This window comes from Bos javanicus, chromosome 1 (assembly GCF_032452875.1).
Source record: "Bos javanicus breed banteng chromosome 1, ARS-OSU_banteng_1.0, whole genome shotgun sequence".
Lineage (NCBI taxonomy): Eukaryota > Metazoa > Chordata > Mammalia > Artiodactyla > Bovidae > Bos > Bos javanicus.
This window is the reverse complement of record NC_083868.1, coordinates 116700814-116726551: the sequence shown is the minus strand read 5'-3', so window position 1 is coordinate 116726551 and position 25738 is coordinate 116700814. Positions and strand designations below refer to the sequence as shown.

The 25738-nt window shown below is 41.4% G+C and overlaps 2 protein-coding genes across 12 annotated transcripts in view; one reads left to right on the top strand and one right to left on the bottom strand.

Moving 5' to 3' along the window:
* Positions 1–25738, top strand: part of MED12L (mediator complex subunit 12L) — a 363490-nt gene that overhangs the window by 227609 nt on the left and 110143 nt on the right. The window lies entirely within an intron of this gene.
* Positions 1–25738, bottom strand: part of GPR87 (G protein-coupled receptor 87) — a 41306-nt gene that overhangs the window by 8452 nt on the left and 7116 nt on the right. The window contains exon 1 of one of the 3 annotated variants that reach the window (XM_061418743.1): positions 16296–16755. The exons of 1 other annotated variant lie outside the window; for it this stretch is intronic. The gene's annotated coding sequence lies outside the window, so the exon portion shown is untranslated. Of the gene's footprint in view, positions 1–8009; positions 8465–16295; positions 16756–25738 lie in introns of those variants that run through there. One more of the 3 variants, XM_061418734.1, reaches the window with a different exon arrangement.

Here is a 25738-nt window from a genome sequence, read left to right as displayed (position 1 = left end):
TATTAAAGTTTACTGGGATTGAGGCAGTTTTCTAAACGTTATAACAATGACCCTTAGATTTCAGTACACCTTATTTTCTTGAATCTAACTTCTGATGGAAACGTTTCAGGGAGTTTCCATGAAAGACATCTCTAATTTCATGTTTCTCTGTGGGAAAGTTATGTGGTTTTCCTTTTCTTGACTTCATTTAAACTTTACTTGATAACAAGAAATCCAGTATGGCTTATCCCCAGTGGAGGAAAAGCAGTATCTAGTGGGTGAGCCACAGTCACAGTAATAGATAGCAGACAGTCATTGAGGAGGACACGGAAAAGATTCTGGGAGAAATATTTGCATATCATATTTATTCTGATAAAGGGTTAAATTCAGAATATACAAAGAACATTTACAGCTTCCTAATAAAAAGAAAATAGCCCAACTAAAAAGTGGTCTAAAGATTTGTATAGACATTTTATCAAGAACACATGAAAAAATGCTCAGTATCTTTAGTCATTAGGGGGATTCAAATAAAAACCACAATGGGGGCTTTGCTGGTGGTCCAAAAGCTAAGATTCCACACTCCCAGTGCAGGGGCCTCAGGTTCTGTCCCTGGTTGGGGAACTAGATCCTGCATGCTGCAACTAAAGATCCTGTGTGCTGCAACTCAGACCTGGAGTGATCAAATACATACATAAATATCTCTTAAAAAAAAAACAACAAACACCCACACAATGAAATAACGATTTCATATCTCCCTGACTATAGAGTGGCTATAAATGGAAAAGATGGTAACAAGTATTGCCAAATATATAGTGTTGCAACCCTCATACATTACTGGTGAGAATTTGAAATGATATGGCCACTTCAACGACAGTTTGGTAAATTCTTAGAAACTTTAACCTACATTTATCTTACCCGATAATTCTACTTGTAGGTATCTACTCAAGACTAATGGAAACATAGATCGATGCAGAGACATAGATGCAAATGTCTTTAATAGTGTTATTCATAATAGCTAAGAATTGAAAGAATTGAATCAACCCAAATATCAGCTGATGAATGAATAAACCAAAGGTAGTATAGTCAACAGAATGGAATACGACTCAGCAATAAAAAGGAGTGAAATTCAGCTATAATATGGATGAATTAAAAAACATTGTGCTAGGGAAAGAAACCAGATACAAAAGACCACATACCATTTCAATGAAATGCCTAGAAGAGGCAAATCCATAGAGGTGGAAAGTAAGGGCTGAGGGTAGATGTGGAGAGATTAACTGTAAGGGGGGTGAGGAATTTTATTAAGGTGAGAAAAACTGGATTACGATGGTGGTTTCACGACTATAAATTAATCAAAAATCATCAAATTGTACATTTAAAATGGATGAAAATTATTGTATGTAAATTATACCTGAACGAAGTTAAAAAGGAACAGAGTGCACAGAAAAGAAATAGATACAGGCTAGCAATTCACTGTGCAATAATATGAGTTTTATAGACCAAGGAAAAGTACCTTATAAGCACATTCCTTATCATGTCTTGAAGAAGACAGTAAAATGCAAAGTACATTTAGCAAGAGTTCCACCCCTTGATGTAGGTGTGGGGCATTGCTCAGTGATCTGGATGATTCATTTATGAGTTTCTTCTTTTAGAATTTGGTTCAGAATCTAGAGACCCTGGCTGTGGGTGGCGATTTGTACTTTGGGGGAGTCCATGCTCTCATTTTCTTAATTCCCATTGAAATTATGTGAACGAGTTGGGTCTTAATTAGTTCAGACATGATACGTGGATTTTCTGGAATCAAATTTGTCTTCCAGGTTTGGGAAATACTTTATTCTCCTCAAGTGGCTTGTGAGAGTTTCCTCTTGTCACCTCCATCTCTTTTACCACTTCCTTTAGATGAATGACTTCCCCAAATTGGGGTCATAGATCCTCATTTTTTCTTTTTGGTTTTCTCCAGAGTGTTCATGTCTCCTTGGATGATCAGCCATCACCTCTCTTCCATAATCTTCCTTCTGTAAACTTCTGTTCATTGTATCATCTGTGTTCCTCAGACTCAGCATCTCTAAACTTTAACTTTTTTTCCTTTCTTCACCAGAAGCCATTTTCCTTTCATCCCTCTTTATGAATATTTGCTTCAGCTCTTGATCGAGAGAGTTTAAAACCTCAGTACTGAGTTGGATTGTTCTCCCTTGGTCAGTCACTTATCTGGTCTTGCTACTTCTTCTGTTACAATGTCATTGCTTTGCTTCTGTCATCATCTTGCTTCTCAGATGAGGGCCCTCCTGGTTTCATGTGTGGCCTTGTACTGACCTCCTCTCTGGTCTTTCTGCTTCTTGCTTCTCTCCTCTCAGATTCTTCCTGCTGCTTTTTGTTAGATTCTTCTTTCTGAATTACCCATATCATCATGCTCTCTCACCCTAAGTACAGTATGGTAGGGAACTTCTCAAATTACAGTGGTAACATATGTAAGGAGTTATGTTTTTAGTGTTGGAGATTATGGAGTATGGAACCCAGATTATGCTGGGTTCTGATAATTAAAAGGTGGCTCTCAACTTTGGGAGAAATCTTGTTCCATAATTAATCCTCTGAATCAGATGACAATTGTACCTCCTCTGTAGAATCATTATGAGGTTAAATTAGAATGTATGTTTACAAATTGCATGCTTTGTAAATGGAGCTTTTGCTTCTGTTGTTACCATTAATCCTTGCCTACATGAAATTCAAGATCATTTTCATTCGATCAGGAATTCTTTATGCTAACTGTTGCCTCACAGGGGCATGCCTTTCCTTTAACCCCGTGCCTTTCTTCATACTGATTCCTGCTCTTGAATGATCTCCCGTCTTCTCCTCTTTCCCTGTCTTGGGAGTCTCTACCTCCCCATCAGTGTTAACCATAATCTGACCTTTTCTGTGAGGTTATTGTCTCAAAGCCTACTCATATTCCAAACTCTGGGAATTATAAAGATGGAGGGTAAGTTTCTGCCCTCAAGGAATTTAAAATCTAGTTGAGGACCCAGAAGTAACTAAACCACAAAATACAGAGTAAGAGGGGTAATGTTGTAGAAATCCAGACATGGTGGTGTCCCCTGATGAACAGAAGCAGAGATCAAGGAGGTTCCATGGGAGCTTTGATGCCTGGGTTGTGGCTGGTTTGCCAAATGTGAGATGGGAAAGGAGCATGTGGAAATGTTCAGCATGGCCCAAGATAACGTCAACAGCTAGGGAGATGATGGCCTCAAGTGGTAGAAAGATGTGACAGGTTTGGGGCACATTGAGGAATGAGTGGATGCTGACGCTGATGCAAAGGGAGGAGGAATGTTGTGGCCTCCTAGTATTAGGCAGTGGGTATTGGTCTCTTTCACTGATAGGAGGGCCCATGAGAGGAGGAGCATGTGGAAGAATGGTGGAGTTCAGATTTCGCTTCATGGATTTCAGGATGCCTATGTAGTATCTATGTGGAGATGTCTACTGAGTAACTGAAGTTGAGGTCTGGGGCCTGGGGAGGTGGCCCTGGCTGGTGGTGTACTTTTAAAGTTGACAGAAGATCTGGGATAGAAGAAGCAATGGGAATGGGTGCGATTGCCCACGATGACCCTGCCCAATAGACTAAGAATAGGAGAGGGCTGACTTTGAAGTTTTTCAGGAGCAGTTCTCCAGAAAGGGAAGTGCCTAGAGGAGTGGTCAGAGAACTGGAAGGATTATCAGACAAGGTTCATGTCCCGTGAACCGAGACTTGAGGTGACGAAATAAGAAGTTGTAACTAGTTTTATCCTGCAGGGAAGTCGAGAGGCCTAGGACAGCAGAGTGCCATTGAACGGAGTTCAGTAACAGAGAGGTCACTGTTGGTCTTTGTCAGAGCTGCATAAGTCATGCTGTGTGAGTGTGGGGGGCAGAGGCAGAGGGCTGATAACAGAGGGTTGAGACAACTCTTTCAAAAAAGAAAAACATGTCTACCCTGGGAAAAAGAGAGTGGGAGGGGTGGGAGGTAGAGATAGATACAGGACTGATGGAAGTTTCTGCTAAGCTTCTAATTTAATGTCTTAACATTTTAAAATATTTTCCTCACTTGACTTAAAAACAAACGAGAAGCAACCCTTGGCGCTACGACAAGCCGAGTAGGGTGGCGGTGTGGTGCTGGGCTAGGCTCTGTGAGTCTCCGCCTCTCCATCTGTACAGTGTGTGCATTGACGCATCCATTGTGGGGGTGACTCCGAGGCTGACATGAGAACACACACGAAGCATCTGGCACAGCTGTGCAGGGTGAGGTCTGAGTCTTACAAGCCCCTGTCGCATGTCGCAGGCACACGGTAGAATGCAGTTTGTGACTGATGGGTTGGATGCAGGGTGCAATGGAGTTCTTACCACCTTGTTTATGCTGAGACAGTTGTGTGGTTTGTGGTTTCAGTCGCCCAGTGAGGAGGCCTTTGACTGAGCTCTTTGCCCCAAGGGCTTCATTTCAGTTGCCTCTGATCCTCATCTGCTGGCTGTCTTTCTTCAGCAGCAGCACCGACATTCCCCCCCCCGACCCCACCCCACCCCACCCCCGTGCAGCTTATCACAGAGCAGCTGTGCATACTGTGCACATCCCAGCGCCTGCAGGGTGTTGCAATGAACATTGCTTCAGCCGTAGTTACGGGCTTGGGTCCAGGGCCTTGCTGACGGGCGGAAGCCCTGTCCTGCCACCTACGGCTCCACAAGCTGAGAGCTGATGAAACCTCTCAAGAATGTGGTGTCTGTGGCAGGTCTGGGTTTCACGGCCATTCCTGAGGTTGGATAGTATCGATGCTTAGAGACCTTCTGGCTTTTTTTCGGGCCAACCATTGATATTTTGCTTGTTTTCATAACCCTTGACTATTTTCATAACGGTGTTGTTGTTAGTTGTAAGCTGGCTTTTTAAATGAATGAAATGAAATAGTAGAAAAGGACATGTCCTCAGTGTCTCCTTGATCTTAGGCCTTGAACTTGTTGCTTGGTTTCTCCTGCAACCCTCACAGTGGCCCGTGCCCTACGTGTGTTTTATTCCTCTTTTCCTCCCCAGCCAGGACGATCTGAGGTTCAGACATGTGAATTAATATTCCCTGACAGAGCTAGTAATAGCTGGGATCAGAATTCCTACCAGATCTGATTGAAGCTGTATCCACGTGTTTTCCCGTTATCCTTCCCTAGAGTCCCAGTGCACAGCAGTTTTCCATAGTTGGTATTGGAGGGTGGAAAGTGGGAGGGGGAAGATAAGGCAGAGGCAGCATTTATGTTCCCTGTTGAGGCCAAGAAGGAACTGCTGATCTTCTAACCTGGAGGTATAGTTTGGTTTGACCTGAACCATGTGGACAACATCAGGAAATTTCCCTCTTACCTTAAGAAAGATCTGCCCAAACTGAGTATGAAGCGTCCAGCAATGTTTGCTGCCTCTTCCCCTTGGGAACCTGCTCTCTAGGTCACCAGCTCACTGCAACCTCTCCTGACTTCCCCGAGTCTCCTCACTTGGGAGTTTTGCCTGCCTGATCCTATAGACCCCAGCTTTCACAACTCTTGATTCATTTATCATTTATCCTTATGTGATGACACTTGACCTGTACGGATCATCCAGTGGTCTGTGTTGACTATAAACATGCCTTTCGTCCTCTTCTTCTGCCCCTCTCTGCCAACTCCTCACTTTTCTTGCTTCAGTGACCAACATTGAGGGTTCATAACAAATGATTCTCCTGGTACCTCTCGACAACCCAGAAAGAATAGTGGCGGGTGAGCTTGTTTAGTGCACCCCTGAGAACAAATGAATTGTCACAGTTGAGCTTTTCACCATGCCCAGCCCTCTGCCAAGGCCTTTTCGTGAAAACCCTACTGGTCATATCAGACTGCTTTTATGGTTGGGAGAACTGACATTCTGGGTCTCCAGGAAGGAGAGGTTTACTCACGGTGGAGCAGCTTGAACCTGGGTGTGTAGGATGCGCAAGTGTCTGCTGTGCCCTGGAGGGGTAGTGGGGAGGCTGGGAAGCGGAGCATCCAGGGCTCCGGAACTGCTGCTTTGGGCACCCAGCCTTGCTCCCATAGTTCCTGGGTTAGATCTTGGCTTGGATGGGGAGCTGCTGTGCCAGACTGGGAAATTCCCTGTGCAGCAGGCAGGGCCAGCGGGCATGCCCGCCAGGCTACAGCCATGCCTTTATTCTCCCTGGCTTCCCAGGGTCTCATTATTGTGCTTCTGGTCAAGATGGGAAAGATAAATGCCAGTTAAATGCTCACTCCCTAGATTCAGCTGCTCATGATTTTTTTGGACTGATTATTTGGTGGTGGTGGCGGTTCTCACATGGCAGAGCTGTAGTTTAATTTGCCCTCCACATCTTAGTGTGTTCTTTAGAAGCTCACATTTGGAATCACATTTGGACCTGCAAGAATTTCAGATCTGAGGGGTTTTGTTTGTGTTTTGTCACTTTCTTAGAGAAAAACTGTACTAAAAGGTAGATACTAAACGGGGATACTACTATAATTCCTGAATATCAGTGGGATGGTGCCATTGTTCTGCTGCCTGTGTGTAATGTTCACAAGAACCATCTAATGTGAAGCTTCTGGTAGAAGGTGCAGCATTTCTTGCATTTTGGAATCACCTGTAACCTAAGACAGCGTGTGTGTGTGTGTGTGTGTGTGTGTGTGTGTGTGTGTGTGTTCCAGGCCTTGGGAAAGAAACAAGTTACCTCATTGGCTATAATTTACTTCTTTTTGTAATAGAATTAGGTCACTGTATTCATAGGGCACTTCATTAATGCAAGCTTGGAGTCAGTAACCCAAGGTGTTGGAATGCCAAGTAAACAGCCTTCATTCTGGTTTTTCAGGTACCACCCTGAAGTTCTTTTTACAAAGTTAACGCTTGACATCTGTAGCCTACAATTAAACAAAATTTGGTTCACACTTAGATTTAATTTTTTTCCCCAGGTGACCTCTGATTAATTGTTTATTGATTGATTGATTGAGGGAGGGCAGTGGATGAGGGAGGGCATGAACTGGGTTGTAAACTCCCTGAAGGCAGGGTTTGTGTCTAGTGCTTCCTTATTACCTTACCCCAGACCTGGTTATTGTGCAGGTGAGGAGCCTTAGTGAGCTTCAGCAGCTTGCCCAACATCACACAGACAGTGAGAGACAAAGCCAGGAGATGAGGTCCAGTGTCTGTGACCCCAGAACAGGCTGCCTCTCTGCTCTGCTACTTGGCCGGATCAGCGGCCCCTCAAAAGTAGGCTAGACAATGTCCTGGACCTCAGTGCAGTCAGCAGGTGTTAGCTGCTGACTCTCTCTTTGACCCCGTGACCCTGGGCAAAGTATTTTAGCTCTACTGTTTGTGAAATGAGGAAAATAATAGATGCTTGGCCTGGCTCCCAAAGATGCTCTGAGAATCTGAAGAGATAGTACGTGCAAGTCTATTTTATACTGTAAGTGCTACAGTAATATAATTCATGGCAAAGTAGTGGAATTCATGTCAAATATTTTTTCTGCTTAATAATAAAAATCTTCCCCTGTGCCTCAGATGGTAAAGAATCTGCCTGCAGTGTGGGAGACCCAGGTTCGATCCCTGGCTCAAGAAGATTCCCTGGAGAAGGGAATGGCAACCCACTCCAGTATTCTTGTCTGGAGAATTCCATGGTCAGAGAAGCCTGATGGGCTACAGTCCAGGGGATCACAAAAGAGTCGGACATGACTGAGTGACTGTCACTTCACTTCATAAAAATCTTATTACTCATATAGTAAAATTTTATCATTTTGCAAGTTGAAATGTGTATTTTTGTGTTCTGTTTAGGCAAAGTCTAATGTACGCGTAGGGAAATTCTGAATTATTAATACCAGTTTACTGGTCCGAGAGGTTTTAGGCTATACTCCCAGTAAGAGTAGAGGTATTGGATTAATATATTCTAAGCCAAACTGCATTTCAAGTAACTTCTGTTCCCTTAAAAAATTCTCAAAATCTAAGACCCCAGGTAAAGTCTTTAGCTGTTTGATTACCATTTACAAACCTATTTAAGAAAAAATAGTACTTTTCATAGGCTTACAGAGATGTTGTTTGGAGGGTCATTCTATGGCTTAAGGGTCAGTGAGAGGCAAAGACCCTCTCACTTAAGGGTCATAATTATTCTTCATTATGATGATGATGGTGGTTGTCATGGTCACCATTCTAATCAGGTCATCAGTATAGCTGTGGGTTGAGGGGTTAGGTGTCCTCAATGCTGCTCTCAATAGAATTGGGTGTAAGTTTAGCTACCCTAATTTTTTGAATCCGTTTAAGCAAACTGTAATGCTGTTTAAAGTAATGAAACAAGACAAGTACCTAACAGACACATCTTCCTTCTGTTTCAGCCCCTCCTTCAGTGGTAAAGATTCACTAGTGAAATCTTCAATGCCAATGGATATTGTGCAGTTCTCATCGGCATCGAACCCTCACTGTGTCCCATTTTCTCCTCTCATAAAAACAAGAAATAGAATTTTAGGATTAACAGATATACACTATTATATATAAAATAGATAAACAACAAGCAACTACTGTGTATCATAGGGAACTATATTCAGTATTGTGTAATCTTTAATGGAAAAGAATCAGAAGAAAATTATCTATATCTGAATCACTTTGCTGTATACCCGAAACATTGTAACTCAACAATACTTCAATTTAAAAGTCAACCAATCCCCCTTCTCCCATATGTAGTAAGAGGATATGACATCACATTTAATTCATTTTCCCTGTGTGTGTGAATACATCCACACCCACATACATACATACATACATATATATATAACACATTTTCTTTAAAGTAGTTCCTGCTGTCAACCTCACTGGCGTTAATTACTTTTTTCTTTATGAATGAATTGAACACAGTATAACCCGGGAAGAACTGAGAGAATAGGAATTAGCAGTTCCTAATTCTCCTGGGTGGGGAAGATCCCCTGAAAAAGGAAATGGCTACCTACTCCAGTATTCTTGTCTGGAGAATAACATGGACAGAGGAGCCTGGTGGGCTACCATCCATGGGTTTGCAAAGAGTCGGACACAAGTGAGTGGCTAACACTTTCACTTTCGTCTCCTGAAAGGCATGGCTAAAGACCTGGGGGAAAGCTGAGCAGACACTGGTCCTCTGATATTTCTGAACAGCCCACTGTGAAGTAAGGGAACTATTGCAGTGGAATGCAAATCCACATAAAGCCCCATATCTAATGTCAGGAAAATGAGCCAGGTATAAGAAGAAATAATCACTAGTATCAGCAGGCCAATAAAATACAGCTAACAGCGTGTTAAGAGAAGTGCTCAGGGGGGCTGGGGGCTGCAGTGAACAGGGGAGTGTTGCTCCATGGCGAGGCTCTGGGTTGTTGCCATTTGGATGTGTAGGTCACCTGCCACAAGAGTGTAAAAATGGATTTTTGTATAAAATTATATGAATTTTAAATTCTGGCTTAGCTTTATTAAGACAGACCAAATAAAGCTTGTCTGTGGCTTACAGTTTGTGACATATAATTTCAAGGTGGGGCTGCCCCAGGTCTCTCCATGGGGTTTCTACTAGTACTTTGGGGTACCTCGAGCCTTGGTACCCACTACCAGCTCCAACCTTGAGTCTTATTTTTAGTAATTTCCCCCTCATTCATTAATTTCCTTCTTACATGAAATTGATGAGCTTGTAAATCAAGCTTTGAGATAGTTTATACAGTTTTAGAACTTAATGGCATTGTAGTTAATTTGGGATGAATATTTTTTCAAAGATTTTAAGGTTTTGTCTTCCTTGATGCTGATGCATTAAGTTGAACTGTTTGAAAGTGTTTTCATAGGTCAAATGGCATTTTCATGTGGTTAACTTAATATGTCTAGTGCTCAGGAACTTTTGATGATTAGAACAGGCTTCCCATGTGGCTCAGTGGTTTAAACAACAGCAACAAAAAAAATCCGCCTGCCAAGCAGGAAACCTGGGTTCAATCCTTGGGTCAGGAAGGTCTCTTGGAGAAGGAAATCGCAACTCACTCCAATATTCTTGCCTGGGAAATCCTCCATGGATAGAGGAGCCTGACGAGCTACTATCCATGGGATCGCAAGAGTTGGACTAAACAACAACAATAATAGTACTGGGGAGAAAAGGGCAGAGAGGTTTTGCTAGATTAATTGTGAAGAAACAGCAATATAGTAAAACTGTGTTCTCCCGTCTGCCTCCGTAGGATGGCTTTAACTGAGCTTTGAGTTGATACCTCCATGCGGTCCCCCATTTTCACTGTATCTATTCTTTGGGTGTTGAACACAATTTTGTTTTTCTGTATGAGGACTCATGAGAAGTTCTTTTTAGGCTGCATATTGAGACTAGTGTTCCTTTAATGCTTGTGCTTAGTCGCTCAGCCTTTTCTGACTCTTAGTGACCCTTCTGTCCATGTATTTTCTCAGCAAGTATACTGGAGCAGGTTGCCACTTCCTACTCCAGGAAATCTTCCTGACTCAGTGATCAAACCCATGTTTCCTGCATTGGCATGCGGATTCTTGACCACTGAAAGTGAAAGTCGCTCAGTTGTGTTTGACTCTTTGTGACCCCATGGACTATACAGTCCATGGAATTCTCCAGGCCAGAATACTGGAGCGGGTAGCCTTTCTCTTCTCCAGGGGATCTTCCCAACCCAGGGATCAAACCCAGGTCTCTTCAATTGCAGGCAGATTCTTTACCAACTGAGCTATCAGGGAAGCCCCCCTTGACCACTGCACCATCTGGGAATCCAGTGTTCCTTTAGGCCTGCTACTATTATTTATTGAAACTGTATCAGTGTGCCTTCTTGTTTTCCTTTTAGAGTTGAGATAGGAATTGATGCTTTTGGTGAACTAATCTTACACGTGGCTTAGAATTTCCCTCCATTGCTTTTCCCAGGCTCCATTTTTGTTAGCATTCATTTGAACTTATTTGATATTGAGCATCTCTGTACACTACCTCAGATCTTTGGGGGATTAGCAGGATCTAAATAAATAGCTATGTGAGGGAGTGCCTGCCTGGTGTAAAGTCAACTGGGGTGTAATTCATGACAGAGGATGGGGGAAAGGGACATGTGGGAAATACACCATCTCCTTTTGGGGGTGTAGTAAGGAAAGGTAACGTAGAGATGTTAGGCTTGGTCACCCTGGTTGCAAGACAACTGTGTTGTTGGGAGTGTCTTCCAGGATTGAGGAGGACGAGGGAGGCCATCAGAGCAAGTGTTAGGCGCCCTGGCTCTCATTTATCATGTGCCTTCAACTTTGCCCTCTCAGACTCCATTCTCCATTGGCCAATTGTTCAGTGTCTGTATGACTTGAAGTTTCATACAGATCGTAAACTGGTTCTAAGAGTGTCCATGCCAAGTCTTGCATGAGCCGAATGAGTGGGCACCAGTCAGATACTCAGTGTTTCTAGGTCCTAAGATGATAAATGGAGATAATACTTGAGGTGTTGTACTGTTGTCTGTAGACATGGTATGAATAGTTTTTTTTTTCATACCACAATATATGTCTATATATGTGTGTGTGTATTTGTTTTATATTTGTAACAAAAAATTAGAATGACTCTTTTAGGGTAAAGGGAAAAGAGAATATTGATGTTGAGTAGGTAAAACCATAGTGTCTGTTGAACGGTGATCATAATATGCTTATTCCATGAATATAGTGACCTTTTATAATGGGATCCAGTGTTTTATTCATTTTGCTGTGTATTATATGAGTTCTACATGAAGAGTTTTGGCACAGTACAAAATGTTATCCTGCTTAAAGTCTTCATTTTGCAGGATTTTAACATGTTTGGTTTAAACAACCCCAAATTGGTGCAGCTGTGCTTATTTAAGGTTTGCACGTTCCTGTGTGCCGGGGGTAGTTGCAAGGTACCCACTTATGGTAGGAAGGGCCGTTGTCTTTAAAAATAAACCAGTAAACAGTAAATTGAAGTTATTCCAACTTGTCTTTTAGTCTGTTTATCTAAGTTTTGAGAAGCCCATTGATGATTTGTTTTCAGTTTCACGTCTCACCTTTGAGTTTGGCAGGTATGAGGAGGAACAAGTTTGGACAGGCAGGTCATCCTCCCCAAAAGCAGCATGGCAGGCCCTAAAATGCCTGCAGTCTTGAGGCAGCTGTGTCCGTGCATTCCTTTCTTGGGTCTCTTCTGTCAGCTCTCAGCTTGTGAGACACAGCTGACTGCTAACAGCCCGAGTGTTTTTCTGCTATGATTATTCTTTCTGCAGCTAGATCCTAAGCTCCTGTAGTGCAGGGACCTTGGATTATTTTGTTTCTGCTGCCCCCATTACTCTGGCTTCCACTCTGAAAGCAACCAGAATCTTGATATTTTTTAGCAAAGGATCTCTTTAGACTTCGAGACTTGAAAAGTGGAGTTTGAAAGCCAGTAATATTTCTAACCTGAGAGCATGTCCAGACTACAGGCAGTGCGTCCTCTAGCAGCTGAAAGGTCTGTTTTTGTCTTTTTACTCACAATAGCATGGGTTCAGCAAGCACTGCCTGTGTAATTTTGTGCCTAAGACTATTCTAAGTTATTTAGATTAATAATAAAAAAAAAAAGTTGGCTATGACATGTGGAATCTTAGTTCCCTGAACAGGCATTGAACCCGTGGCTCCTGCATTGGGAGCGCAGTGTCTTAACCACTGGACCACCAGGGAAGTCCCTTGATAATTTGTGAAAAAGACACTGGAATCAAGTTCCAGACGTGCCACTTACTTGGGCAAGTCATCTAACCACTCTATACTTCAGTTTCCTCTTCTGCAAAACATTCATATAGGATTGATTTGAGGACTGAATGAGGTTTTACCATAGTATTATGTCCTTCAAGGCCTCGAAATCTTTAATTGGAGCTTGGCATCTAGGAAGAACTCATTATATAGATGCCTTCTGAATGGTAGTAAAAACAGTCTGCCCATTTTTCAGTTGAAGAAACTGAGGCTTGCAGAGGTTCCTTCAGCACACACCAGTTGCTGTTACTCACCCAGGTTAGAGGCCTGGTAAGGGCAGAGCCTGCATTTGAACACAAGTTGGTCTGAGTGATGGGCTTAACTACTCTTTTGCTTCTACTTCTGATCAACCCCGGGGGTTCATGTATTGATTATAATCTGATGTCTCCTTTGTGAAAACTAGGTAATAGCCCCAGCTTGATTGCAGGATGTGACGTGCCTGAGACAGCCACTTATCTACTGCAGTCAAGTAGCATGGTAAATAAATTACAAATCTGTGTAATTTTACCTATTAAATTGTGTGTACATGCTAAGTCACTTGAGTTGTGTCCAACTCTTTGTGATCCTGTGGACTGTAGCCCACTAGGCTCCTCTGTCCATGGGATTTTTCAGGCAAGAATACTGGAGTGGGCTGCCATGCTATCTTCCAGGGGATCTTCCCAACCCAAGGATCAAACCTGGGTCTCCTGTATTGGCAGGCTGGTTCTCTATCACTAGCACCATCTGGGAAGCCCACCCATTAAATTACTGATGACAAGGCGATCCCAGATAGCAAATACAGAATTTACTTGGAACTCTAAAGAGTGATGACTCAGAGAGCATGGTTGTCTGCAGGCAGACATGGGTCAAGCTCAGAGCTCTGCTTCCTACTTGTTCACCACTGAAGCCTCAGTTTGCTCAGCTGTAAAATGGAAGTAACAGCAGTGTATATCTTAAGGTTGTGTGAAGTTTTTTCTTTTAAAAAATAATTTATGTTAAGATATGCAGTAGCCTTAGACATATGTTAAGCTACCAGTGCATGTTAATCATTGTTGTTTTAGTATTATAGTTTACAAGGACAGTTTGTGTTGTAAAGGCTCTAAGTCATTTTAAGAGTTACCATCTTCTGACGTGTGTGAAATTATTGTTAGAAATTGTCTTTAAAAAAGTCAAAGAAATTGCTTTATAAGAGAAATTGTGGAATCACTGATACATATGACTTAATGTGATGTGAAGAGCACTTATCAGTGCTCTTCAGATGCGTTTTTAGTGTAAGTTTTTCATGTTGGTTAATAAGGATGTCAGTGAAAGATACGATGTGCTACTTCAATACAAAATGAAGAATAAATGTTCTATTCTGCCCATATTTGCCATACAAGGAAGTTGGAAAGTTTGGAAATTGTTGCCAAGTTGTGTAAGGGCTGGACTTCAATCATTGGCCTGAAACAGCAGGTTCGCAACTTGTTTCTTGTTCACCTTGATGTTTTCCATGCGTTCTTCTCATCTAGTTCTAAACCACGTGTCTCGGTTACCTCTGCTCTCTCCTCTCATCTTTAGATAGTCAGCAGCTATAGGGATTCCAGTTGGCCCTTGCCTTTCTACTGAGGCAAAACTTGCCACCTGAGGAAGCAAGAGGAGACTGTAGTCATCTGTGTCTTGCAGAGGAAGAATCCGGGGCTTAAAGAGGCTGGGATTGGATGAACATCATGTAGCTGCCTGGGACAGAAAAGGGCAGAACCAGTCTTCCTCCTCATCATTAGCAACTTCATTTGGCTCAAGCCTTGGGTTCTTGATAACCAACCTGAGTGCCTCAGTACATCTCCCGGATCAGGGGAATTTAGTCACACAAGGGGTCTCTCGTGACCTCTGATCGAATCCCCTCATTTTACTGTGGGAGAGGGTAGTGAGCTCCCAAGGAAATAAGAGGCTTGCTCAAGTCACACTAACTTTTGGCATCGCCAGCATCCAATCTCCAGCCGGGCTTTCTGCTCTGAACCAAAGTCCTGTCCCACGCTTGTGCACGCAGCAGTCCTGTGGAGACTGTGGGATGCTCCCGGGTGATTTCACCTAGGTTTCATGTCCCTGCTCTCCTGCTTTAACCGTCATCCCTTTTATTGGGCTCTGAGCGAACTTTCCTAGTTTCCCTTCAGTTTATAGGAGTGCAGAGAGTGAATGGCCATTCATGTCTCCTCTATCTTAAATTTCTGTGGCATTTTCTCAGAGGACAGGACTAAGCGTGGAATATTTTTTGTTTTTAAAGGAAGTGAAACCCCAGGATATCAAAGAAGGAAGGAAAGCAGACAGGCTCCGAAGAGGCCAGATAACACTCAGCTAAATAAAAACATCCACTCTAATTTAGTTTTCCATCTCCCACTTATATCCTGGAGTGCAATAAACCATCTCAGTATTCTGTCTGCCAGGAAATTTTTGACTCAGTCTCTTCATGGAATAGGATTTTCTGACTAATTACACTTTTTCTTTTCTAGGCTATATCCTTAAATATGGTATTCAACCATCTGACTGCTCCTCCAACCTCTTCTCCTTAAGCCACATACACTCAGAACACTTTTCAGATAGGTGTTAGAAACAGTAGTCTTAGGACAGGATTTTGCTGAAGGACTCAGAGAATACATCCCCTTGATTCCTAGTTTCAACCTTGAACTGGCAGAAATAATAATACAGTACAAAAAGATGATAGTATAAAATCAAAAGTTTCTAGCTCTGTTTGTTAATATAGAACCAAAGTTTTTGTTGTTCATTTTTCTAGTAAATTGGAGTCTCTAATCAGAATTATGAAAGAAAATCTGTGTTAAAAATGTTAATATGCCTAATGTGAAACCAGACCCACTTTGAGAATATGATACAACATACCGTAGCAGATAAATCTTAACCTAGTAAATCAAAAAAATCACCCTACCTTATGCTCACCTATCTTTAAAAATCCTTATTATAATTTAGAAGAGTTCAAATTTCCTTCTTGATTCCCTGAATGAAATAAAAGTCTCCCCATGACTTTGAACATGAACCAGACCCAAGCTGTTCCTAAGCCATTCGTCACTAGTTAGGCGGCTTTCTCAGTGCCTTTCCAAACATGTTTTAGCATGATCTCTTAAGGAATCAGGGCAAGGATTGCCGTGTTCTTTGTGTTACAATGAAAAGATTGAGATTCTTTTATCAAAATGAGGCAGTTGGGAGAGAAAACCCATCTTTTTTTTTTTTTTCTTTTGATCTCCTTTTAAAAGTGAATGAAAGATTATGAAACAAATTTCAGTATGGCGTCTAGGGAAACAATTATAATGGACTTTGGGGTTTACTCAACCAATAAAGCAAATGTGATTTAAAAATTCACTTAATAGAAGTGATTTCCTTAACATCGTTTCCACGTTTGAAGGCATAACACACGGTTTGCTTAACCTGCCTGCCTGAGCTGGGAATAGTGAAATTCTGTGAAGCACAATGGCCCGCATTTCAGAAATTGTTCCCTCCCAAACAAGACTTGTGGATCTAATTCACTTAGGTTTCTAACTCTTACTTTCTCTTCAGATCTCAGATCTAAGCAGAGGTATCATTACAGTCTTAGTGCTATGTCCTACCAACCATGGCTTTTAAGAAAATAAATTAAAAAAAAAATTTCATTTACCTTTCATTGCTGTGCCTGGCTGTCCATTCACCTAATACAGGCGTCTTCAAGTCGAAACAGGTTTCTCAGTGCCAATTAAGAATAAGCTTTGAAACTAAAGTTGGCAGGGAAGTAGCTTTTTTGTTAAAGCATAAAAAAATAGTCATTTTCCCCCTCCCCTGCCAGAGAAGGTAGGTCTCCCCTACCTGCCTAAAGACTGTCCTTTGGGGCGCCCTTTCCAACCCTCCTGCTCGGGAACAACTGGAGCAACTGGCTGTCTTGCTAAGAGAAATGACTCACATCTGAGAGGAGGTGAGATGTGTAGACGGGAAAGCGCTTCCTGAACCTGCAGGAATGAGACAGTGATTCACCTGAAGGGAACACAGAGGGCTGGAACCCAGAATGCCAGAGGACGGTTTAAGGAGCAGGGTGTCCAGTCTCAGGTTGGGCCTTGCTAAGTCAGACCCAGTGTTTAGAGGGATTTTCTGGTGGTGGTGGTGGTAGGAGGACAAACTTCCTATAGCTAGTTGGAAAATATGCATTTACTAACCTTCCTGCTAATTAAATTTTGAGTTAAAGTGGATAAGAATATCTTTAATAAAAGATCTTTCAGGATAATATTCTGCACATTAAAGAACAGAATTAAATATGTTGATATTGGTGATTGATAACTTGGGAAACCTGTGGTGTTGCTTTTGAGAATCTGTGAAAATATATATACTTGTTTTCACCTATACATAAATATAAACCTTCAGAACATTTTAAATAAAATTACTTAGGTGTCCAGTTTCCCTAATCTGTTGAATTCCACAAGACAACTTTTACTCTTTTAAAAGATCTTCCCACAATGATAAAGTTATATAATCAAATCACTTTTTCCTATTTGTAATTAATTTTAGAACTTCCAAAAAATTTCTCAAAGACTCCAGTGTTTTCTTGAATGCAACATTCAAACAAAGAAGTAAAAAGATAAAAAAATCTATCAAATATAATCAAAACTTGTTATTTTCATGGATGAAGAGAAAGATAAATGAAAATAATGAAGGTGGAACATTTTTTGAAGTTAGTAAATCGGTAATAGGTATTTAGTTAGTAATTTACTTATGCATTAAGGAGGTAACATATATGTACTTTTTTTTTTTTCCATGTGTTGGTACAGAAAAACAAATGTATTCAATGTAAATACCAAGAGTTGAGTAGTTGTTTCTTCTATTGCTTTTTTCTAAACAAACAAAAACAGACAACTAAAATTTAATGGTTTTCCATTCCATTCTGTTCAGGGTGGACTAAGTATGTTGTGGATGAGTAGCTAGCCCTAGGGAAAGCCTCTGAACAAAAATTAGCCAACTTAATAGTGGTTCAGTCTTACAAGAACTTGTCAGACTTACCAATCATACTTCATTCAGGTTGGACTCTGCTGATTGTCCTTTGGTACTTCTCCAGGGATTTCCCTTTATCACTGAAGCCATTTCCCTGCATCTTGAGGGGAAAAGTTATGCCATGCAGGCCTGAGTTGGAGAGACTTTGTTTTTCTTGAGTTGAACTTGCGGTTTGTCACTATGATCCCTAAATAGTAACTGATGTACTACTCAAAATGGGAAATCTCACTGCCAGAATAACCAACTGCCAGTCTTAAAAGCATCCATTCAAAGGAGCATACCCCATGTAGTCTCCTTAAAAGTATGTTGGGCAAAGACCTCTGCAAAGTCTGAGGATTATATTCCTTCAGTTCCAGTGGTGGATAGAAATTCATGTGAGGGAGTGTGTATGGACAAATATTTCACAAGCTTTTGTTGAGGGAATAAAGGCAGTTCTATTATCTGCCTCAATTTTTTTTTTTTATTGGAGTATAGTTGATATATAATATTGTGCCAATCTCTGCTGAACAGCTAAGTGACTCAGTTATACACATACATACATTCTTTTTTCAAATTCTCTTCCATGATGGTTTATCACAGATTATTGATAGAGTTTCATGCGCTATAAATGAGGTTTTTTTTTTTGGTGGTGGTTTAGTCACCAAGTCATGTCTTACTCTTGACCACCTGACCTGCCTCTTGAGAAACCTGTATGCAGGTCAGGGAGCAACAGTTAGAACTGGACATGGAACAACAGACTGGTTCCAAATAGGAAAAGGAGTACGTCAAAGCTGTATATTGTCACCCTGCTTATTTAACTTCTATGCAGAGTACATAATGAGAAACGCTGGGCTGGAAGAAGCACAAGCTGGAATCAAGATTGCCAGGAGAAATATCAGTAACCTCAGATATGCAGATGACACCACCCTTATGGCAGAGAGTAAAGAAGACCTAAAAAGCCTCTTGATGAAAGTAAAAGAAGAGAGTGAAAAAGTTGGCTTAAAGCTCAACATTCAGAAAACTAAGATCATGGCATCTGGTCCCATCACTTCATGGCAAATTGATGGGGAAACAGTGGAAAGAGTGTCAGACTTTATTTTTTTGGGCTCCAGAATCACTGCAGATGGTGATTGCAGCCATGAAATTAAAAGACGCTTCCTCCTTGGAAGGAAAGTTATGATCAACCTAGACAGCATATTCAAAAGCAGAGACATTACTTTGCCAACAAAGGTCCATCTAGTTAAGGCTGTGGTTTTTCCAGTAGTCATGTATGGATGTGAGAATTGGACTGTGAAGAAAGCTGAGTGCCGAAGAATTGATGCTTTTGAAGTGTGGTGTTGGAGAAGACTCTTGAGAATCCCTTGGATAGCAAGGAGATCCAACCCGTCCATCCTAAAGGAGATCAGTTGTGAATATTCATTGGAAGGACTGATGGTGAAGGTGAAGCTCCAATACTTTGGCCACCTGATGCAAAGAGCTGACTCATTGGAAAAGACCCTGATGCTGGGAGGGATTCGGGACAGGAGGAGAAGGGGACGACAGAGGATGAGATGGTTGGATGGCATCATCGACTCGATGGACATGGGTTTGGGTGGACTCCAGGAGTTGGTGATGGACAGGGAGGCCTGGCGTGCTGCGGTTCATGGGGTTGCAAAGAGTTGGACGTGACTGAGCGACTGAACTGAACTGAAGTCTTGTGACCATAGGCCACCACACTCCTCTGTGCACGGGATTTCCCAGACCAGAATTCTGTATTAGGTTGCTATTTACTTCTCCAGGAGATCTTCCCAACCCAGGGATCAAACCTGCACCTCCTGCATTGGCAGGTGGATTCTTTACCACTGAGCCACCAGGGAAGCCCCAGTATGTGGCTAAGGCCTGGAAAAGATTAGGCCATGCCTGGCCCACCCTCAGGAGGAGAAAAAGAGGGCCACCTACTGCAGTGACACCGTCTCCAGCTCTCCACTCCAGTATTCTTGCCTGGAGAATCCCATGGACGGGGGTCTGGTGGGCTACAGTCCAGGGGCTCGCAAAGATTCAGGCATGGCTTAGTGACTATACAGAGGGATTGTGTATTAAAAAACTTCTTTCACTGGTGACGCAAAGTAGGTTTAGTAGTGAATAAGTTAACATGAGGTAGCCTTTATGCATTCGTCTTAAAGCCCATTATGCGTATCTCAAGTTGGGACTTGTTAAAGCTGGTCTTACTTAACATTCAAAAAGGGAAGTAGTACAGGTTTAGTCAGAAAAAAAAAAAGTGTAATGCTTTGATGAAAAGAGCAGCTAAGAAATAGCCCATAACTTTATTATTATTCAAATCTCTGAAAGGTTAACCGGCATAATTTTTTTCTGTTGATTTTTATAGCAAATCTCAGATTTCATAAGAGCCACAGGAGACTTTATAACCATAATTATCTTGCTGCTTCATTGGAAGATCCTATTAAATGCAGAGAAGCTCTTTTAATAATTTTGTTCAGCTATTGGAAACCTCAGATTTATTTTGAATACAGGACGCCGGATATCCTAGGATGTGCTTGAGTTTCTCTACCACTGCAGTGGTTTTTCTTTTTTAAATTTTGTTTCATTTTTTTCTATAATAATATTACTTTTAAATATGTTAAGCTTACAGATAAGTTGAAAGTATAGTTCAGGGAAATTTTATATTTTCATATTGGTAGTTTTCACATCCTCCCCTTTCCCACCCCTTCAACACACATTTTTGAGGGAGACCTATTTGAAGTTGAAGTCATTATGACTGGTGTCCCAGCCCTAACTGCTTCAGCATGTATTTCCTAAGAATCAGGGTATTTTCCTACTAATCACAGCACTATTATCAATCAAGCGATTACTGCTGAAACAATAATAAATTCTAATGTTAAGTCTGAATTTTGCTGATTCCCAGTAACATTCTTTATAATTTTTTGATGTGAAACTAATGAGTTTCACATTGCATTCTTTTTTTTTTTTTTTTACTGGTTTATTCTTTTATTCTTTAGAACAATCTCTCTGGTTTCTTTGTTTTTTCCTTAATTTCCTTGGCTTTTAAAAATTGGTTTGCTCTGTATTTGCTAGGTCCAGCCCATGGGACACTTAAATGGAAATACTTTTAAATGTTTCTGAGGCCTTTTGGACATATTAATCCGAAATCTACATTGGTGTTTAAAAACTTGAAATAAAATATGAATATCTATACTCTTGTTTGGACAGAGACCTGGTTCATGACTCCAAAATCACTTTTGCTTTGGAATATTGGACAATTGATTCAAATATTCTTGGCTTCATTGTTCTGCAAAACTAGGATTCTGTCAGTGAACTTTAGAAAAGAATCTGTGTGATCTTTCAAAATATGTTCTTAAAGAGACAGAAGGCCTCAAGGAGAGACTGTTTCTAATACCTTTAGAGGAATGAAAATATGTGGTGATGTTGATACATCTTCCTAAATCCTGGGATAAAGTCTGCTTCCTCACTTTTTAGGATGAGTGAAGTGAAAGTCACTCAGTGTCTGACTGTTTGTGACCCCATTGACTGTAGCCCGACAGGCTCCTCTGTCCATGGAAAATCCAGGCAAGAATACTGGAATGGGTAGCTATTCCCTTCTCCAGGGATCTTCCTGACCCAGAGATTGAACCTGAGCCATTTGCAAATGGATTGCTAAGGCTTACCTTGGTCTTCTAGTCATTTCTCCCTTGCATATGTCTGCTTCCTCTCTGCTCCCTTTATTTGATTTCTCTGCATTGGCCTGGACCCGGGCACAATGTTCCTGTCTCCAGTGTTGGTAGGCACAGAACTTATTATCTTACTTTCTCTGTCTCTATAATCTTTGATGTATCCATTTCTTCTTAAAGGAAAACACACACATAAAGGGCCTCCAAATCCTTCCCCCAGTACTCGATCCCATTATTAGAAAACAAAGATGAGCAGGGGTCTAACTGAAACATAGTTCATATGATATGTCTGGAATGCCTATGTCTTTCGAATGTAGTCAGAACATACAACAAGGGTCGTAGTAAAATCACCAGATCTTCCTGTCCCATCTCTGTGTACAAAAATCACTGTAATTGTGGCTTACCATCTAGTCAGAAGCTGAGATTTGTGCTGAGTATAATTATTACAAACCCTTTAATGTTGTCCTCACTGAGATTGGTATCTTTAGGTCCCTATGTTTGAATTACTGTGTTTAATCTGTCCTTTGAAATGATTAGTATCTATTAGGTCTGCTTTATATAAAGCTGCTTACCTTTTTCTGGTATGAGAACTTGATCTGTAATGGTCAGTTAAAGGGAAGGGATGCTGTGGAGACAAATCTGGAGATACGCCTGCATCTGACTCCTGCCCTCATATTGATACTCTCTCCTGTGTTCTGCTGTTTGATTCAGCTCCTCATTTTGGAAGTCTTGGTTGTGAGGGATGCTGTCAGTACTGATAGATACAGCCCCATAACTGGGGGTCCTATAGATTGCTTTGTGAACTTCAGCCTGTCCACTTAGGAGCTTTCTTACTTTGGGCAAGTCATTATTACATCTGAGCTTCAGTTTCTTCTTCTGAAAGATGGCTGCCTTGTAAGGGTGTAAAGTCTAAATGGGATAATCTATAGGATAATTCCCACAGTGTTTGAAACTTGGTTGGTGCTTAGTAAGCAGTATCATTTTTTGTTTGTTTCGTCTTGCTTTTGTTTTTGATCAGAGGGCAGAGGGAGAGTATATAAATGAATATAAATAGCAGTAATTTCTCTGAATGTAAAGTTGGAATGATTATAAATTCCAACTAGAAAGTCAAAGTCGTTAATAATGTTTTGGTTACCCTTAGAAAGCTCTTGGTTTTCCTTTAGTGATGTCATGGTGATACTTGAAATACTTTTTATATTCTTTCTTGATAGCTTTCTCTTCTGAAAAGGAGGAAATCAGGGCTAGCTTATTCCAGATTGGGATATTGTGGGAAGGTATAAAAGTTGAGGCCAGGCTATGTGGGTTAAGAAGAGGAGTGGTCTCTGCAGGGTTATGGCATTCAGGTTAATGCTTCGCTCATGAGTTCAGGCATCCTTCGCTACGGGAAATGTCAGTGATAGAACTAAATAGAATAAAAAGCATGAAAAGCATAGAGAAATATGATACGGATATGATAAAAATTTAATGCACGAAGCTACGATTTTTTATAACTATGAAACTATTCAGGTATGTATTAGTTAAAACTCTTTAAGATGAATACCACTAAGTATGATCACATACAGGCATATAATGTTTAAGCTGAATTTAAAAAACAGAGTTGAATATTCTATTGCTGTGCCTTAGAATTTCTATCCTTTATTGAGTCCATCTTTGCCTGAAATGTTCCCTTGGTATCTCTAATTTTCTTGAAGAGATTTCCAGTCTTTCCCATTCTGTTGTTTTCCTCTATTTTTCTGCATTGATCGCTGAGGAAGGCTTTCTTATCTCTCCTTGCTATTCTTTGGAACTCTGCATTCAAATGGGTATTCCTTTTCTCCTTTGCTTTTCACTTCCTTTCTTTTCACAGCTATTTGTAAGGCCTCCCCAGACAGACATGCTTTTTTGTGTTTCTTTTTCTTGGGGATGGTCTTGATCCCTGTCTCCTGTACAATGTCATGAGCCTCCGTCCATAGTTCATCAGGCACTCTGTCTATCAGATATAGGCCCTTGAATCTATTTGTCACTTCCACTGTATAATCATAAGGGATTTGATTTAGGTCATACCTGAATGGTCTAATGGTTTTCCCCACTTTGTTCAATTTAAGTCTGAATTTGGTAATAAGGAGTTCATGATCTGAGCCACAGTCAGCTCCTGGTCTTGTTTTTGCTGATTGTATAGAGCTTCTCCATCTTTGGCTGCAAAGAATATAATCAATCTGATTTCGGTGTTGGCCACCTGGGGATGTCCATGTGTATAGTCTTCTCTTGTGTTATTAGACGAGGGTGTTTGCTGTGATCAATGTGTTTTCTTGGCAAAACTCTATTAGCTTTTGCCCTGCTTCATTCTGAACTCCAGGGCCAAATTTGCCTGTTAAGAAGAGGTGGTAAGAATACACAGAAGAACTGTACAAAAAAGATCTTCACGACCCAGATAATCACGATGGTGTGATCACTGACCTAGAGCCAGACATTCTGGAATGTGAAGTCAAGAGGGCCTTAGGAAGCATCACTACGAACAAAGCTAGTGGAGGTGATGGGATTCCAGTTGAACTATTTCAAATCCTGAAAGACGATGCTGTGAAAGTGCTGCACTCAATATGCCAGCAAATTTGGAAAATTCAGCAGTGGCCACAGGACTGGAAAAGGTCAGTTTTTATTCCAATCCCTAAGAAAGGCAATGCCAAAGAACGCTCAAACTACCACACAATTGTACTCATCTCACACGGTAGTAAAGTAATGCTCAAAATTCTCCAAGCCAGGCTTCAGCAATATATGAACCGTGAACTTCCAGGTGTTCAAGCTGATTTTAGAAAAGGCAGAGGAACCAGAGATCAAATTGCCAACATCCGTTGGATCATGGAAAAAGCAAGAGAGTTCCAGAAAAACATCTATTTCTGCTTTATTGACTATGCCAAAACCTTGGACTGTGTGGATTACAATAAACTGGGAAAATTCTGAAAGAGATGGGAATACCAGTCCACCTGACCTGCCTCTTGAGAAACCTGTATGCAGGTCAGGGAGCAACAGTTAAACTGAACATGGAACAACAGACTGGTTCCAAATAGGAAAAGGAGTATGTCAAGACTATATATTGTCACCCTGCTTATTTAACTTCTATGCAGAGTACATCACGAGAAATGCTGGGCTGGAAGAAGCACAAGCTGGAATCAAGATTTCTGGGAGAAATATCAATAACCTCAGATATGCAGATGACACCACCCTTATGGCAGAACGTGAAGAAGAATTAAGAGCCTCTTGATGAAAGTGAAAGAGGAGAGTGAAAAAGTTGGCTTAAAGCTCAACATTCAGAAAACGAAGATCATGGCATCTGGTCCCATCACTTCATGGGAAATAGATGGGGAAACAGTGGAAACAGTGTCAGACTTTATTTTTGGGGACTCCAAAGTCACTGCAGATGGTGCTTGCAGACATGAAATTAAAAGACGCTTACTCCTTGGAAGGAAAGTTATGACCAACCTAGATAGCATATTCAAAAGCAGAGACATTACTTTGCCAACAAAGGTCCATCTAGTCAAGGCTATGGTTTTTCCAGTGGTCATGTATGAATGTGAGAGTTGGACTGTGAAGAAAGCTGAGTGCCGAAGAATTGATGCTTTTGAAGTGTGATGTTGGAGAAGACTCTTGAGAGTCCCTTGGACTGCAAGGAGATCAGTCCTGGATGTTCTTTGGAAGGAATGATGCTAAAGCTGAAACTCCAATACTTTGGCCACCTGATGCCAAGAGCTGACTCATTTGAAGAGACCCTGATGCTGGTAAAGATTGAGTAGGAGGAAAAGGGGACGACAGAGGATGAGATGGTTGGATGACATCACGGACTTAATAAACACAAGTTTGAGTAAACTCTGGGAGTTGGTGATGGTCAGGGAGGCCTGGCTTGCTGTGGTCCATGGAGTCACAAGGAGTCAGACAGGACTGAGCAACTGAACTGAACTGATGCTTTAGAAAGTTACATTTGTCAAGTAAGTTTTATTGCAGAAGAGGTGAATGTTCACATGCTGAGTGAAGTTCTGAGTTTTTAAAATCATTGGTTTACCTACCATGGGGCTTACCAGGTAGCTCAGTGGTAAAGAATCTGCCTGCCAATGCAGGAGATGCAAGTTCGATCCCTGGGTTGGAAAGATCCCCTGGAGTAGGAAATGGCAACCCACTCCAGTATTTGTGCCTGGAGAGTCTCATGGACAGAGAAACCTGGTGGGCTGCTGTCCATAGGATCAAAAAGAGTCAGATGTGACTGAGTGACTGAGCATGAGTTACCTACTATGAGTCTCAAATTCAGTTCCCTTTTCATTCATTTTTCCTTTCTCTTTGATTACTCCTCCCCATATTCTCTGTTTTCATGCCTGTCACTTAATGGTGATCCCCAATTCCTTTCTCCCTGTACTGTACTAGAATGGGTGCGGGCTGGGCATCAGAAACCCAGGGAACGTGGGTTTGCCACGTC